The 7,597-nt window shown below is 43.1% G+C and overlaps 1 long non-coding RNA gene across 2 annotated transcripts; it reads right to left on the bottom strand.

The window, feature by feature from the left end:
- Positions 1–2,195: 2,195 nt before the first annotated feature.
- On the bottom strand, positions 2,196–6,516 carry LOC125945231 (uncharacterized). Of its 2 annotated transcripts, none has more exons than XR_007466723.1 (3): positions 6,442–6,516; positions 5,380–5,500; positions 2,196–2,601 (listed from the first exon to the last, which is right to left on the bottom strand). It is a non-coding gene; the product is annotated as an uncharacterized LOC125945231 (long non-coding RNA). The 2 variants fall into 2 exon arrangements; XR_007466722.1 differs by having other exon boundaries at positions 5,380–5,608; positions 6,442–6,507.
- Between the last annotated feature and the right edge of the window lie 1,081 nt (positions 6,517–7,597).

Below are 7,597 nucleotides of genomic sequence, written 5' to 3' on the forward strand. Positions count from 1 at the left end.
GTAGATGTTTGCTAAGATATTCACGTATGCCTCCTGTACTCCTTGATTACGCAATGCCTCCATGACTGCTGGTATCTCTACTGAATCAAATGCCTTTTCATAATCTATGAAAGCCATGTAGAGAGGTTGATTGTACTCCGCAGATTTCTCGATTACCTGATTTATGAAATGGATATGATCCATCGTAGAATATCTCTTCCTGAAGCCAGCCTGTTCTCTTGGTTGGCTGAAGTCAAGTGTTGCCCTGATTCTATTGGAAATTATCTTGGTGAATATTTTATACAATACTGAAAGCAAGCTAATGGGTCTATAATTCTTCAGTTCTTTAACGTCCCCCTTCTTATGGATAAGTATAATGTTGGCGTTCTTCCAGCTCTCAGGTACACTTGAAGTTGTGAGGCATTGCGTATAAAGGGCCGCAAGCTTTTCAAGCATGATATCTCCTCCATCTTTGATTAAATCTACTGTTATTCCATCTTCTCCAGCAGCTTTTCCCCTGGTCATGTCTTTCAAGGCCCTTCTAACTTCAGCGCTAGTTAAAGAAGGAGCCTCTGTATCCGGTTCATCACTATTTTGAATGAAAGTAGCTTGGCTGTTTTGGGCACTGTACAGGTCAGTATAGAATTCTTCCGCTGCTTTTACTATGTCATCGAAATTGCTGATATTACCATGCTTATCTTTCAGTGCATACATCTTGCCTTGTCCTATGCCAAGCTTTCTTCTTACTGATTTCATGCTGCGTCCATATTTTACGGCTTCCTCAATCTTTCCCACGTTATAATTTCGAATATCCCTTACTTTTTTCTTGTTGATTAGTTTTGACAGTTCAGCGAATTCTATCTGATCTCTTGAGTTGGACATTTTCATCTTCTGTCGTTTCTTTATTAGGTCCTTTGTTTCTTGGGAGAGCTTACCTACTGGTTGCCTTGGTGCCCTACCTCCCACTTCAACTGCTGCTTCTGAAATCAACCTAGTTACAGTTTCATTCATTACCTCTATGTTGTCTTTATCTTCCTTTTCTAAAGCTGCATATTTGTTTGCAAGCACCAGCCTGAATTGGTCTGCTTTTACCCTTACTGCCTCTAGGTTGGCCTGTTTCCTCTTGACTAATTTCACTCTCTCTCTCTTCAAATTGAGAGAAATCCTAGACCTCACTAACCTATGGTCACTGCACTTAACCTTACCTAACACTTCTACATCATGCACTATGCTTGGATCGGCAGAGAGTATGAAATCTATTTCATTCCTTGTTTCTCCATTAGGGCTTTTCCATGTCCACTTCCTGTTGCTGCGCTTCCTGAAGAAGGTATTCATTATTCGGAGCGTATTCCTTTCTGCGAATTCTACTAACATCTCTCCTCTTGCATTCCTAGAATCGATGCCATAGTTGCCAATTGCTTGCTCGCCAACCTGCGTTTTCCCCACTTTTGCATTGAAGTCGCCCATGACTAAAGTATACTGAGTTTGCACCTTTCTCATTGCTAGTTCAACATCTTCATAAAACTGTTCTATTTCTTCATCATCGTGACTAGAGGTTGGGGCATAGGCTTGTACTACCTTCATCTTGTACCTCCTATCCAGCTTTACTACGACGACTGCTACCCCCTCATTAATGATGTAGAATTCATCAATGTTGCCCGCTATGTTGTTATGCACTAGAAATCCTACCCCGGATTCTTTCTTATCTGGAAGACCTCTGTAGCAGAGGACGTGGCCGTTAGTCAGCACTGTGTAAGCCTCACCAGTCCTTCTAACCTCACTAAGGCCAATAATATCCCAGGAAATGCCTGATAATTCTTCAAATAGTCCTGCTAAGCTAGCCTCACTCGAGAGGGTGCGCGTGTTGAACGTTGCCAGGTTCAGTTTCCATTGGCGGCCTGTCTTGACCCAGATATTCTTAGCACCCTCTGCCGCGTAGCAGGTCTGACCGCCGCCTTGGTCAGGTGCTCTGCAGCCACTGGGAACTGAGGGCCATGGGTTAATTGTCGGAGTCATGAGGGAGGTAGTGGCCGAATACTGCACCAGGGAGGCCAATTCCTGTTCTGGTGAGGGAGTGACTTTGATGAAGCTTAGTGGGCCTTCCTAGTTTGGTTGCACCTGAACTAGTATAGCCCCACTAGGTCTCGGCGATATATTTTTTTTCTTGCCGGTGTCAGGCACCACTCCATGCCTGAAAATGTGGTAGACTGGAGTAGGATTCGAACTTACGACCTTCAGATTTGAAGCCGGGTATTCTACCTCTGCTCCACGTGATCCTACATTATTTCCACGTGATTTCTACATTATATTAGGGCAAATAAGTAGCTTTTTATATTCAACACCTTTTAAACAGTGCGTAGTAATAGTGACCACAGTATATTAGTGAAAATATAAAAACATTTGCATAATGCAGATCAATAAGTGTTGCCTCTAGGATCACTTAAAATCATGTCAAGAAGCATGGATAACTGTCACTTACTGAGTGCACATAAAAAGCACTTCCAAAAGGTGGGCTCAAATGCTCAAACTTCAGTCACAGGACGCATTCTTGGCGTTCACTAAAATATGGGCCATGACCCTGACACTGCCTACATCAGATTCAGCTTGCAGTTGTGAAGTGGCCTGGGAAGTTCACAAATAGATGTGAAATTATTTTAAACTACATACTATAGTTTGTACCTGCAGTTGTGCCTGCTCATAGCATAACTGGCGCTATCTAGCACACTTGTGATAAAAAGCAGTTCCCCAAAAGAAAGGTGCTCCTTTTTGTAAAACTTCCGTGACTGTATATCAGGTCTGATACAGGCACAGGATCACAAAAAGCATCTGAGAATCCAAGACCCATTTCCTTGAGGCAAAGACCTCAAATTTAGCATAGAGCCAGAAACCAGGAACAGTCAGTCCTACTCACACATGCCTATTTTAATTTTTCTCATTTAGTTTGAGGTTAACCTAAATTATTGCCATCATGATAGCCATCAAATAATATGGTAGCATCAATGTTTGTATTAATCATTTAAGCATTGAAATCTAAAAGCTTGCAGCAGAGTGAAAGGTCAGAAGGACAAGGGAAGAGAGGGGAGGCATCATATTCTAAAATTTCATATTTTTAGTGGGTTGCAGTGTAATGGAAATTGGCAAGCACTAATTGAGCGACAAGGCCACTTGACACAGGAAAAGCAGATTTAGCTGAAACACAGCAGCCTGTATGAAAGAAAGGCAACAATCATTCTTTGCGATGCTTGGTCTGAATCACTGTTTTACATGCCATCGGTGATCACGAACATGCTGGAGGTAAAGCATATGCTGTGGCTCATTTTGTGTCGCCTGTGCTACTAAAACCATTCTTACCATCTTACTAAAACCATTTGTGAAAAAGCATGCCAACAATAATTCAGAATTGAGCACCATGTGTGTCATGAAGCATCACATCATAGCCACAAGAACGTTGTCGTGTCGCCAGAAGTAACCTGAACAATGAGGACACATCTATAGTGGCTTAACTTTAACAAACTGAATGCCTTGGAAGGAAGATTCACTGAGCTAACACATCTATGGCAACCCAACCAGAAATCTCGAGTACCCTCTGAAGAAGACGCAAAAAGGCACTCAATGTGCACATCACAGGGTTGCAGTGCCCAATGTATCATTTATGCTATGCTGTGTTTGATACCTACAAATTGTGATTGAAACATAAGAAACACAGGAGCCTATAGTCATGTTTCTTTCTATGCTCGATCGAGTTCTCAGTTATGGATAGCTTAGCAAACTAATTACTAATTAATTACTATGTAGCGGCAAAGGCAGGCACCAACAAAGGATGTGAAAGAAGACTGTTGTTGTTCGTGCTCACTCTGCTTGGCCATGGACCAAGCCCCTTTTGTGAATCTTTATTCCTGACATAAATCACGCTTAGAGCTAAATTTGCACACACATTTATTGGGCGTGCTGGTTCTATAGTTCAACCTCGAACTTTGTGTGCGGACTCTACCTGCAGTCTTGGCTATGCCTGACCACAAGGAGCAGCAAGATGCCACCTCACCCCAAGATGTCAAATGATGTGGCGTGTCAAGGCAGCAAGACTGTGTTGTATTCAGCAACACTGACAACTATATTGTGGAGGACCGGCTTTCCTCCTATGTACAACACGACACATCAGCACAATAAGAACAAGGAAATGCCCCACACATGTGCACGGCGCTAAACTGGATGCACTACCTGCAAGAGAGAATGAGGGAGAGTGAGCTTCACGTCACTCGAGCACCTGCTTACAAATGTTTTTTTCTTTGGGCACAGTATCGAATACAAAGCACAATACACCAAAATACAAATACAAATACCAAATACAAACCAATAGCAATTGCACGCACAACGCGTCACCAAAGCAAACACAACACCTGCTTTATATGTTGCATATGAGCTGAAACGGGTGAATCCCAAACTCTGCGAGTGTCACATAACACCTGAAAGCATTAGCTGCTACGAGAGAACCAGTGCGGTTAATCTGGCGAGCTATGCATGCATCTGTAGCCTAATGGGCAAATAATTGGGCTGCTGCACTAGGGACTCGCGTTCAATACCCCCACCATCAGGAGCATTACTAATTATTAAATGAAGCTACCTGGGCAGGTGTACTAAGAAATTCGAAAATAGATCATGATAATGCTTTGCATTAAGAGACAACTTGCTGCCGGTTGGAGTTTAACCAACATTTTCTGCTTTGCGCTTGCGATGCTCTACCAAGTGAGCTACGTCAGCAGTTGTACCAATGTCCATTTTCTTGGATAGTTTCACATGTGTACCAAACTTTGTCCTGGAAGTGCTAGACAGCAGAACTAACAGCCATGATGGCAGATGTGAAGTATCCTTTAAACCCCTGACATTAAATACAACATTATCTTAAAAGCAGGCAACTGGCCAATGAACACTCGTGTTCTACCTTGAGGCACTAAGGCTGCCAATGTCGAGACATTTGCACTTTATGAGCTACAAAAATCAGGGGAACCACGGAGCTCAATTTCTTGTTAGTAACAAGCACAGACAACGAAGCAACAGTGGCTGCATAGAAAAATGGGCTAGAGCTCACGACAAGCATTGGCAACTCACAATAGAATTCTTTCTCTACAATTCATTGTCTCAAGACACCTCGAAGCAAATTTTGTGGATTATACTTTTAGTACGTCTTTTGCGACTGCAAATTTAAATGCGTGTAATACTTTGTGGCAACTTGGAACATTTTAATGTTTAGCATCTCCATACTTTAAATCTGTGCACGGACAAGCTTTGCCACCATTTTAGAACAATAATTATCTGGTGTCATACACAATGACTCAAACCACTATTAGTTAAAGCAACCTTTAAAGGAGCAGAAGCATGCCCTTAGCAAATAGATATACATACCAGGTTTAGACTGAGCAAACTAAGCAGTACTTGTGGCCACTTGCTTTCAACAAGGCAGAAACAGGTCAGATGTTGACAAAGACAACAAATATAAGGTGCGGCCAAAGGAAATAAGCAGAAGCTGTAAAGACAGCAGCAGCACAGTGAAACAAATTAGACAAATGTGCACACCGCAAGCGTTCCTGAGGACAATACACAACGTCACTGCCGCAGTTAGAAGCAAATCCTCCTACAAGAAAAAAAAATATCAAGATTGTTTTGGTGTAAACAGCAAGTGTGTGGAGTTGTTTACATTATAAAAACAGCACAGACAACAATTAAGGCGGACACAGTATGTGTCATCTGCCTTCCTGCTGTTTTTACAATGTCGATTACGGTTGCAAAGGTACGCACATGATCTACGAACAACGAAAGCAACGGATGTGTATAGAAAAGTGAGCTGAATTCATACACTCATATATGTTTAATTTTGAAGGTGCCCGTAAAAGTGACAGCAGCAGTAAAGCGGGTTTGGTTAACAGCTTGCTCACAACGTACACATTGCACGATTTAACTCCACGGCTCTCAAAAGAGTTGCTAAGAAGCTGTAAGTGAAAGAAATACGCTTTCTTTATCTCACTGCAACAAATGAAAGCCTCTGGCGCACCTACCGCGGTCAGCGCAAGCAGTGAGCAAGGTAATTGAATGCAGCAGCAAGGTAATTGAATTGCATGGGTAAATAAGAGGCGCATAGCGTAGTCATCCCATAGAGATGGAGAAACAAAGATCTACGCACGAGATATATACCAAAGGACGGCATTCACCGATAGAGCTAGTTGAGTGCATGCATTTTCCGGCGCGTGAACGCTTCCGCCGTTCGTTTTACATCGGGGTAACGCGTAGGAACTGTGATAGTACTTGTTGAAGGCACGAACGAATAAATTATCCTGCGATCACTACGAGACCTGCGACAACCGTTTCGTGCTCCTTCGAATTTCGAGATCACATCGGCCACAGCTCAAATGCGCAACCGGTTGTTTTTACAAGTGTCAGCTAGAGAACGGGCAATCGCACGACACTCACCTTTGCTCCAAATGTGTCGCGGCAGCTGAGCAACAAATGTCATCAAGCCCAACCCTGCAATGTCCGCAATTTCAGCAACTTGCAAGTGCAAAAAACGAAACTTGAATGCTCACAATGCGCGCGCGAACGAGGCGCGAACTATAGTGTCTGAGTTCGAGAAGTAGCTATTTCAAAAAACAAACAATAATGTGACGTCACATCCGGCAAAGGAGAGTTGTTCTCCTTTCTCACCTTCTCTCAGCTCACGCATGCGCAGCGACATCGGAGCCCTCGGGGGCGACGTTCAGGTCGGAATGCCGCGCGCGATCGTGTCCGAACTTACGAGATCGCAGGTTCGCAACCGCGAAAAAAAAATATATATATATTAATTAAAAATAAGCCCAACACATTAAAAAAATAAAGTTGTGCAAACACACAAAAAGTATATATGAATTTTATGCTATTAAGCCAGCGACTGCTACGCCCGGTGCCGTCGATCTTGCTCCGTAGCAGACGACGCACAGCGTTGTAGAAGGCACGGAGTTATTTTTCTCTCGCGATCCGGCATGTGCGGTAGCATTTCCATCATGATAGTTTTACCAAACCACTCGTCAAGATACACAAATCTTAATTATAGCGACAAATACGCGTTTTAGAAGCAGTCACAATTTTTTGAGCGGGACTATTTCTTTAGTCGCGGAGGAATTGTCTGCTGCGCTTCGGTCAACTGGGCGGGGCCTCCTCCTGTCTTCTAAAGTTGTACCCGACTATAGACAAGGACAGAGAAGGTGACACACAAGCGCAGACTTACAACAGAGTTTTATTTCGAAGGAAGCAACCACATATATAGCAAAAAAAAAAAAACTGTGATACATCTCTTGAGCGCTGCCAGCTGAAAATTCTAATCTTTACGCAAGAAAGATAGCTCCTTCTTAGAAAGGGTGATAGACGGTTGTGACACGCAGCTGGCACCGAACATGTCAATCAATGCTGCTTCAATGACTTCGCGGGTTGACTGGTTTCGACTTTTGCTCACAATTGAGCAGGCACTGCATGCTGGACTGCACGGTGCGTACAAAAACTACGCATCACTTTCTTGTTTTTTAGAAGTTCATGAAAATATGTCGCATTCATTTCAGTTGCGATAGTACGAGGCAGCCGGTTCCACTCAATGAAG

This window comes from Dermacentor silvarum, chromosome 5 (genome assembly GCF_013339745.2).
Source record: "Dermacentor silvarum isolate Dsil-2018 chromosome 5, BIME_Dsil_1.4, whole genome shotgun sequence".
Lineage (NCBI taxonomy): Eukaryota > Metazoa > Arthropoda > Arachnida > Ixodida > Ixodidae > Dermacentor > Dermacentor silvarum.